Here is a 10,896-nt window from a genome sequence, read left to right as displayed (position 1 = left end):
GTGTAGAGACAGAAAAAAGATATTACATTAAAATAGAAACCCAAAAAGAGCAGTAGTAACTACACTGCTCTCAGATAAAATACACATCAAGTAAAAAACAGTAAAAAGTGACAAAGAAGTTTGTTATATAAGGATGAAGTGGTCAGTTCAGCAAGAAGATGTAACAGTTATAAATATATATGCATTCAATGCCAGAGCACTCAAATATATAAAGCAAATATTAATAGATGTAAAGGAAGAGAGAGATTGAAATCCAATAGTAGTTGGGGACTTCAACACCCGACTTTCAGTGTTGGACAGATCATCCAGACAGAAAATTGACAAGGAAACATCAAACTGCACTCTAGACCAAATGTATCTGTCTTTTACAGAACATTTCATCCAACTGTTACAGAATTCACATTCTTCTCATCAGCACATGAAACATTCTCAAATGAAGACTGTATTATAGTCCAAAAGACAAGTTTCAATAAGTGCAATAACATTAAAATCCTATCAAGCACCTTTTCTGACCAAAACACTATGAAAATGGAAATCAAAAACAGGAGGAATTTGAAAAATGTACAAATACATGGAAATTAAATTACATGCTCTGGAACAAAGAAAAGGTCAATGAAGAAATTAAAAAGAAAATTTAAAAAATTTCTTGAAACAAATAAAATTGGAAACATAATATATCAAAAGCTATGGTAAGCATCAGAAGCAACACTAATAGGAAAGTTTATAGCAATAAATGCTTACATCAAAAAAGTAGAAAGACTTCAAATTAACAAATGAATGATGGACTTCAAAGAACTAGAAAAGCAAGAACCAACCAAACTCCAAATTACTAGAAGGAAAAGAATAATAAAGATCAGAGCAAAACATAAATAAAATTTAGACTAAAAAAACCCCCAGAAGATCAACAAAACAAAAAGCTAGTCTTTTGAAAAGATAAACAAAATTGACAAACCTCTAGCTAGACTAAGAAAGAAAGAGAGAAGGAGGAGAGTAAGATGGCCAAATAGAACCCTATAGTGATTGTCCCCTGCCACAGGAACACCAATTACACGACTGTTCATGCAAGACAACACCATCATAAGAACCAAAAAAAATCAGGTTAGTGATTACAGCACCTGGTTTAACATAATATTGGTTGGTGCAAAAGTTATCATGGTTTTCGCCATTGCTTTTAATGGTAAAAACCGCAATTACTTTTGCACCAATCTAATATCAAGGAATGTGGTTTTAAGAAGGTAGGAAACATAGTTTTGCAATGGATACACCACCCATCCTCCAAGCCCCTGCAGCATCGTGCAGAGTTATAATCTATACTTGGAAGAAAAACAGTGAAGTGATTGTGGAACTTTGCTTTGGAATTCAGTTCTGCTCTGTCACAGTGGAACACAGAACGGCAGTATTCTGCTGGTGCCCACAGAAAAAGCAATTAGACCAGCCACAGCCAGAGGCTAATTCTTAGCCCCAGTGGAAGGAACTCAAATTCTGGCTGGCTCCACCACTAGCTGACTAAAGCGGCCTGGGTCTCAGAATAAATTGGAGAGACAGTCAGGCCACAAGGATGCAGTCCTTGGGCAAGCCCTGTTGCTGCACTAGGCTCAGAGGCAGTGGACTTGGGTTGCGCATCACCCAGTGAGACACTAGTTGTGGTGGCCACGGGAGTACCTGGCTGCCCTCCCCAAACTCCAGGCAGTGCAGCTTGAGAAGAGTTTCCTTCTGCTTTGGGAAAGCAGAGGGAAGAGTCCCGAGGACGTTGTCTTGCAAGTCCAGTGCCAGTTCAGCCACTGTAATATTCCTGAAGAAATTTAAAAGATTTCTGAGGCCCCTGATTCCAGGCCATAGATCATATATTAATAGCATTTCCAGACCCACTCTGGACCAGAAGGGAATCTGCTGCCCTGTTGGGACAGACCCAGTCCTGGTAGGATTCACAACCTGCTGACTAAAGAGCCCTTGGGACTTGAATAAACATCAGTGGTAGCCGGGTAGTAGTTGCCACAGGCCTTGAGTGAGACCCAGTACTTCACTGGCTTCAGGTGTGACTCAGTGCAGTGCCAGCAGCAGTGGCCACAGGAGTGCTTTCATCACTCTTCCCTCTACTCCAGGGAGCCCAGCATGGAGAGAGACTCCTGATGAGAGAAAGAGAGGGAAGAGAGAGAGAGATTTTGTTTGATAGTCCAGGGAATTCTCCCTGATCTTACCCAGGACCACCAAGAGGGTGCTTCTAGGAGTCTGCAAGAGTCACAGGGTTACCGGGCTTGGGGAGCCCCCTAGTGGTAATATGGCTGCAATGACTACAGGCTTAGATTACCACATTCAATTCTCTTTGAATACCTTTAATGCCCAGACATCAACAAATGTCCAAAAGCATCAGAAACATTCAGGAAAACATGACCTCACCAGACTAATTAAATAAGGCTTCGGTGATCCATCCCAGAGTGATGGAGATATGTGAACATTCAAGCAGAGAATTCAAAATAGCTGTCTTCAGAAAGTTCAATAAAATGTAAAGACCACACAGAGAATGATTTCAGAATTCTATCAAAGAAAATTAACAAAGAGATTGAAATAATTAAGACAATCAAGCAGAAATAACAGAGCTGAAAAATTCAACTGAAAAACTGAAATATGCGTTAGAATCTCTCAACAACAGAATTGATCAAGCAAAGGAAAGAGTGAATGAGAAGAGAGGTTATATGAAAAACACACTCGGAGGAGGAAAATATACAAAATAATAAAGCATGTCTACAAGATCTAGAATAGTCACAAAATAGCCAATCTAAGAGTCATTGGCATTAAAGAGGAGATAAAGAGGAAAATTAGGGTAAAAAGCTTACTCAAAGAAATAGTAACAGAGAACTTTTCAAACCTAGAGCGAGATATAAATATCCAGGTATGATAAAATCATAGCCTACCAAGCAGATCCAACCAAAATAAGACTAGCTCAAGGTATTTAATAATCAAACTCTCAAAAGTCAAAGATAAAGAAAGATCCTAAAAGCAGTAAGAGAAAAGAAACAAATAACCTATAAAGGAGCTCCAATATGTCTGGCAGCAGAATTCTGAGCTAAAACATTACAGGCCGGGAGAGAGCAGGATGACATATTCAAAGTGCTGAAGAAAAAAACCTTTCACCCTAGGATATTATGTCCAGCAAAAAAATCCTTCAAATATGAAAGAGAAATGACTTTTTCAGACAAACAAAAGCTGAGAGATTGTGTCATCACCAGGCCTGTACTACAAGAAATGCTGAAGGGAGGGAGTTCTTAAGTCTGCAAGAAAAGGACATTAATGAACAAGAAATCATCTGAAGGTATAAAACATGCTGCTAATAGTAAGTACACAGACAAATACAGAAAAATCTAACACTGTAATTGCAATGTGTATACTACTTATATTTTGAGTAGAAAGATTAAAAGGCAAACCTAGCAAAAATAATTACCATGTCAACTTTTTAAGAGATAGGTAGTACAAATAAATATAAATAGAGACAACAAAAAGTCAAAAGGTGGGCCTGGTAGATGGAGTTACAGTGTAGGGTTTTTTAGTTTTTTGTTCTTTTTTGTAATCAGAGAGAATTAGTCATCAGTTTAAAATAATGGATTATAAGATGTTATTTGCAAATCTCATGGTAACCACAAATTAAAATCCCACAACAGATACACAAAAAATAGAAAGCAAAAAATTAAAACATACTACCAGAGAAAATGATATCTCCTCTTTTGAAGACAGAAAGGAAGAAAGAAAAAAGAACAACAAAGCCAAACCACAAATTGGTAGAAAAATAATGAAGATCAGAGCCAAAGAAAATATATGACACCAAAAATATGATACAAAAGATCAATGAAACAAACAGTTGGGTATTTTTTGAAAAGACAAGCAAAACTGAGAAACCTTTAGCCAGACAAAGAAAAAAAACAGAGATTACCCAAATAAAATCAGCGATGATAAAATCAGCAATGAAAAGGAGACATTACTGCTGAAGCCACAAAAATTCAAAAGTCATTTGAGAGTATTATGAACAACTATATGCCAACTATTTGGAAAACCTATAAAAAATGGATAAATTCCTAGAAACAAACAAAGCAATTCAATCCCAAGATTGAACCAGGAGGAAATTGAAAATCTGAATAGACTAATAACAAGTAATGATACAGAAGCTGTAATAAAACATCTCCCATCAAAGAAAAGCCCATGACCTGATGGCTTCACCTTTGAATTCTACCAGATATTTAAGAAAGAACTAATAACAATCCTCCACAATCTATTCCAAAAAATCAAGGAGAATCAAATACTACTAAATTCATTGTACAAGGCCAACATTACCATGAAAACAAAACCAGAAGAAGACACAATAGAAAAACAAAACTATGTGCCAATATCTCTGATAAATGTAGATACAAAAATCCTCAACAAAGTACTAGCAAACTGAATTCAACAATGTATTAAAAAGATGATTCATCATGATAAAGTGCAGTGTAGCCCAGCAACACAAAGATGGTTCAACATACACAAATCAGTAAATGTTATCAGTTAACATTTACTGATATATCATCACAACAGATTGAAAGACAAAAACCATATGATCATTTTGATTGATGCTAAAAAAAGTGTTCAATGAAATTCAACAATCCTTCATGGTAAAACCTCTCAACAAACTGGGTGTAGAAGGAACATAACCCAAAACAATGAAGACCATATGTAACAAACCCACAGCTAACATGAAACTGAATGGGGAAAAACTGAAAGCCATTCCTCTAAGATCTGGGACGAGACAAAGATATCCACATTCATCACTTTTATTCAACATACTACTGGAAGTCCTTCGTTTCGAGAACAATTAGGCCAGAGAAAGAAATAAAGGGAATCTACATTGAAAAGGAAGAAGTCAAATTGTCCTTGTTTGCACATAACATAATGTATTTAGAAAAGACTAAACACCTAACCAAAAAACTGATGGACTAATAAACAAATTCAGTAAAGTTGCAGGATACAAAATCAAAATTAAAAAACAAATAGCATTTTAATATATCAACAACATACTATCTGAAAAAGAAGTCAAGAAAGCATACCCATTTATAACAGCAACAAAACAATACATAGGAATAACTTTAACCAAAGAGAGGAAAGAGCTCTACAATGAAAATTACAAAACACTGATGAAATAAATTGGAGAGGACACAAAAAATAGAAAGATATCCCATGTTCATGAACTGGAAGAGAGTATTGTTAAACTTTGGACACACAACCCAAGCAATATGGATATTCAACACAATCCTTATGAAAATACAAATGACATTCTTCACAGAAGTAGAAAAAACCAGTCCTAAAATGAGGATGGAACCACGAAAGACCCCAAATAGCAAAAACAATTCTCAGCAAAAAAAGAAAACCGGAGGCATCACACTACCTGCCACAAAACTATGGTAACTAAACAGCATGGTCCTGGCACAAAAACAGAAACATAGACCAATGGAACATTATAGAGAACCCAGAAATGAATCCACACATTTGCAGCCAACTTATTTTTGACAAAGGTGCCAACAGACATTGAGGAAAGGACAGTCTCTTCAATAAGGGCTGCTGGAAAAACTGGACATCCATATGCAGAATAATGAAACTAGACTTCTGTCTCTCACCATATTCACAAATCAAATCAATATGGATGAAAGGATTACATCTAAGACCTGAGAGTAACTACTAGAAGAAATCATTGAGGAAATGCTTCAGGACACCGGCCGGGGCAAAATTTTTTTTCGTAAGACCATGAAAGGACAGGCAACCAAAGCAGAAATAGACACATGGGATTATATCAAGCTAAAAGCTTCTGCACGGCAAAGGAAACAAACAATGGAGTGAGGAAAAAATCTAAAGAGTGGGAGAAAATATTCACAAACAGGCCATCCAACAGGGATTAGCAACAATATATGAGGCACTCAAATAACTCAACAGTAAAAGGCCGAATAATCTGATTTTAAAAGGGGAAAATGGGATAAGGAGTCAAGATCCATCAGTGTGCTGTATTCAGGAAACCCATCTCACGTGCAGAGACACACATAGACTCAAAATAAAGGGATGGAGGAAGATCTATCAAGCAAATGGAAAACAAAAAAAGGCAGGGGTTGCAATCCTAGTCTCTGATGAAATAGACTTTAAACCAACAAAGATCAAAAGAGACAAAGAAGGCCATTACATAATGGTAAAGGGATCAATTCAACAAGAAGAGCTAACTATCCTAAATATATATGCACCCAACACAAGAGCACCCAGATTCATAAAGCAAGTCCTGAGTGACCTACAAAGAGACTTAAACTCCCACACAATAATAATGGGAGATTTTAACACCCCACTGTCAACATTAGACAGATCAACGAGACAGAAAGTTAACAAGGATATCCAGGAATTGAACTCAGCTCTGCACAAAGAGGACCTAATAGACATCTACAGAACTCTCAACCCCAAATCAACAGAATTTACATTTTTTTCAGCACCACACCACACCTATTCCAAAATTGACCACCTGGTTGGAAGTAAAGCTCTCCTCAGCAAATGTAAAAGAACAGAAATTATAACAAACTGTCTCTCAGACCACAGTGCAATCAAACTAGAACTCAGGATTAAGAAACTCACTCAAAACCGCTCAACTACATGGAAACTGAACAACCTGCTCCTGAGTGACTACTGGGTACATAATGCAATGAAGGCAGAAATAAAGATGTTCTTTGAAACCAACGAGAACAAAGACACAACATACCAGAATCTCTGGGACACATTCAAAGCAGTGTGTAGAGGGAAATTTATAGCACTAAATGCCCACAAGAGAAAGCAGGAAAGATCCAAAATTGGCACCCTAACATCACAATTAAAAGAACTAGAAAAGCAAGAGCAAACACATTCAAAAGCTAGCAGAAGGCTAGAAATAACTAAAATCAGAGCAGAACTGAAGGAAATAGAGACACAAAAAACCCTTCAAAAAATTAATGAATCCAGGGGCTGGTTTTTTGAAAAGATCAACAAAATTGATAGACCACCAGCAAGACTAATAAAGAGGAAAAGAGAGAAGAATAAAATAGATGCAATAAAAAATGAAAAAGGAGATATCACCACCGATCCCACAGAAATACAATCTACCATCAGAGAATACTACAAACACCTCTACGCAAATAAACTAGGAAATCTAGAAGAAATGGATAAATTCTTCGACAAATACACCCTCCCAAGACTAAACCAGGAAGAAGTTGAATCTCTGAATAGACCAATAACAGGCTCTGAAATTGTGGCAATAATCAATAGCTTACCAACCAAAAAGAGTCCAGGACCAGATGGATTCACAGCCGAATTCTACCAGAGGTACAAGGAGGAACTGGTACCATTCCTTCTGAAACTATTCCAATCGATAGAAAAAGAGGGAATCTTCCCTAACTCATTTTATGAGGCCAGCATCATCCTGATACCAAAGCCGGGCAGAGACATAACCAAAAAAGAGAATTTCAGACCAGTATCCTTGATGAACATTGATGCAAAAATCCTCAATAAAATACTGGCAAACCGAATCCAGCAGCACATCAAAAAGCTTATCCACCATGATCAAGTGGGCTTCATCCCTGGGATGCAAGGCTGGTTCAACATACGCAAATCAATAAATGTAATCCAGCATATAAACAGAACCAAAGACAAAAACCACATGATTATCTCAATAGATGCAGAAAAGGTCTTTGACAAAATTCAACAACCCTTAATGCTAAAAACTCTCAATAAATTAGGTATCGATGGGACGTATCTTAAAATAATAAGAGCTATCTATGACAAGCCCACAGCCAATATCATACTGAATGGGCAAAAACTGGAAGCATTCCCTTTGAAAACTGGCACAAGACAGGGATGCCCTCTCTCACCACTCCTATTCAACATAGTGCTGGAAGTTCTGGCCAGGGCAATCAGGCAGGAAAAGGAAATAAAGGGTATTCAATTAGGAAAAGAGGAGGTCAAATTGTCCCTGTTTGCAGATGGCATGATTGTATGTCTAGAAAACCCCACTGCCTCAGCCCAAAATCTCCTTAAGCTGATTAGCAACTTCAGCAAATTCTCAGGATACAAAATCAATGTACAAAAATCACAAGCATTCTTGTACACCAATCACAGACAAACAGAGAGCCAAATCATGAGTGAACTCCCATTCACAATTGCTTCAAAGAGAATAAAATACCTAGGAATCCAACTTACAAGGGATGTGAAGGACCTCTTCAAGGAGAACTACAAACCACTGCTCAATGAAATAAAAGAGGATACAAACAAATGGAAGAACATTCCATGCTCATGGGTTGGAAGAATCAATATCGTGAAAATGGCCATACTGCCCAAGGTAATTTATAGATTCAATGCCATCCCCATCAAGCTACCAATGACTTTCTTCACAGAATTGGAAAAAACTACTTTAAAGTTCATATGGAACCAAAAAAGAGCCCGCATCGCCAAGTCAATCCTAAGCCAAAAGAACAAAGCTGGAGGCATCACGCTACCTGACTTCAAACTATACTACAAGGCTACAGTAACCAAAACAGCATGGTACTGGTACCACAACAGAGACATAGATCAGTGGAACAGAACAGAGCCCTCAGAAATAATGCCGCATATCTACAACTATCTGATCTTTGACAAACCTGACAAAAACAAGAAATGGGGAAAGGATTCCCTATTTAAAAATGGTGCTGGGAAAACTGGCTAGACATATGTAGAAAGCTGAAACTGGATCCCTTCCTTACACCTTATACAAAAATTAATTCAAGATGGATTAAAGACTTACATGTTAGACCTAAAACCATTAAAATCCTACAAGAAAACCTAGTCAATACCATTCAGGACATAGGCGTGGGCAAGGACTTCATGTCTAAAACACCAAAAGCAATGGCAACAAAAGTCAAAATTGACAAATGGGATCTAATTAAAGTAAAGAGCTTCTGCACAGCAAAAGAAACTACCATCAGAGTGAACAGACAACCTACAGAATGCGAGAAAATTTTTGCAACCTACTCATCTGACAAAGGGCTAATATCCAGAATCTACAATGAACTCAAACAAATTTACAAGAAAAAAAACAAACAACCCCATCAAAAAGTGGGCAAAGGACATGAACAGACACTTCTCAAAAGAAGACATTTATGCAGCCAAAAAACGTATGAAAAAATGCTCATCATCACTGGCCATCGGAGAAATGCAAATCAAAACCACAGTGAGATACCATCTCACACCAGTTAGAATGGCCATCATTAAAAAGTCAGGAAACAACAGGTGCTGGAGAGGATGTGGAGAAATAGGAACACTTTTACACTGTTGGTGGGAGTGTAAACTAGTTCAACCATTGTGGAAGTCGGTGTGGCGATTCCTCAGGGATCTAGAACTAGAAATACCATTTGACCCAGCCATCCCATTACTGGGTATATACCCAAAGGACTATAAATCATGCTGCTATAAAGACACATGCACACGTATGTTTATTGCGGCACTATTCACAATAGCAAAGAGTTGGAACCAACCCAAATGTCCAACAACAATAGACTGGATTAAGAAAATGTGGCACATATACACCATAGAATACTATGAAGCCATAAGAAATGATGAGTTCATGTCCTTTGTAGGGACATGGATGAAGCTGGAAACCATCATTCTCAGTAAACTATCACAAGGACAAAAAACCAAACACCGCATGTTCTCACTCATAGGTGGGAACTGAACAATGAGAACTCATGGACACAGGAAGGGGGGAACATCACACTCTGGGGACTGTTGTGGGGTGAGGGGAGGGGGGAGGGACAGCAATAGGAGATATACCTAATGCTAAATGACGAGTTGATGGGTGCAGCAAAGCAACATGGCACATGGATACATATGTAACAAACCTGCACATTGTGCACATGTACCCTAAAACCTAAAGTATAATAAAAAAAATCAAAAAAAAATAAAAATAAAAAATAAAAATGACATAGGATTTCCATAGACATTTTTCAAGGAAGATACAGAAACGACCCATAAGCACATGATAAAACCTTAATATCATTAATCATTAGTGAAATGCAAGTTGAAAGCATAATGGTGTATCTCTACACATTCTAGGATGTCCATTTAAAAAAGAAAAAAGGAAAATGACCAGTGTTGGTGAGGATTTGGAGAAATAGGGATGCTCATTCATTACTGGTGGGAGTGTAAAATGGTGCAGCTGCTGTGGAAAAAAATTTGGGTGATTCCTCAAATAGGTAAACATACAATTATTTTATGATCCAGCAATTTCACTCCCAAGTAATCAGCAAAAAAAATGTAAACAATAACAGATACTTGTATGCCAGTGTTCATTGTAGCATTATTCAAAAAAGCCAAAATGTAGAAACCGATGTTTATCAGCAAATGAATGGTTAAGCAAAATACAGTGTACACATACAATGGAATATAATTCAACCATAGATAGAAGGCATTTCTGATTGATACATGCTACAACATGGATGAAGCTTAAAAACAATTTGCCAAGTGAAATGAGCCAGACACAAAAGGACAAATATTTTATGATTCTACTGCTATGAAATCTCTAGAATGGGCAAATTGATAGAGATAGAAAGTAAATTTGTGGTTGCCAAAGACTAGGGGTTGAAGGCAATGGGGTGTTATTAATTAAATAGGTATTGAGTTTCTGCTTAGAGTGATGGAAAAATTTTGAAAATAGATAGTGATGCTGGTTATACAGCATTGTGAATATTACTAATACTACAGAATGGTACACTTAAAAATTATAGCCCAAATGCCTTTCAAATGGGATAGGCAAACTGGTACATCTATACAATGGAATACTACTCAACAGTAATAGTAAACTATTTGATACACACGACACTTAGAATGATCTCTAAAAGCATT

This window comes from Symphalangus syndactylus, chromosome X (genome assembly GCF_028878055.3).
Source record: "Symphalangus syndactylus isolate Jambi chromosome X, NHGRI_mSymSyn1-v2.1_pri, whole genome shotgun sequence".
NCBI classification, from domain to species: Eukaryota; Metazoa; Chordata; class Mammalia; order Primates; family Hylobatidae; genus Symphalangus; species Symphalangus syndactylus.
The sequence above is the reverse complement of the archived record's forward strand: the minus strand, read 5'-3'. Positions refer to the sequence as shown.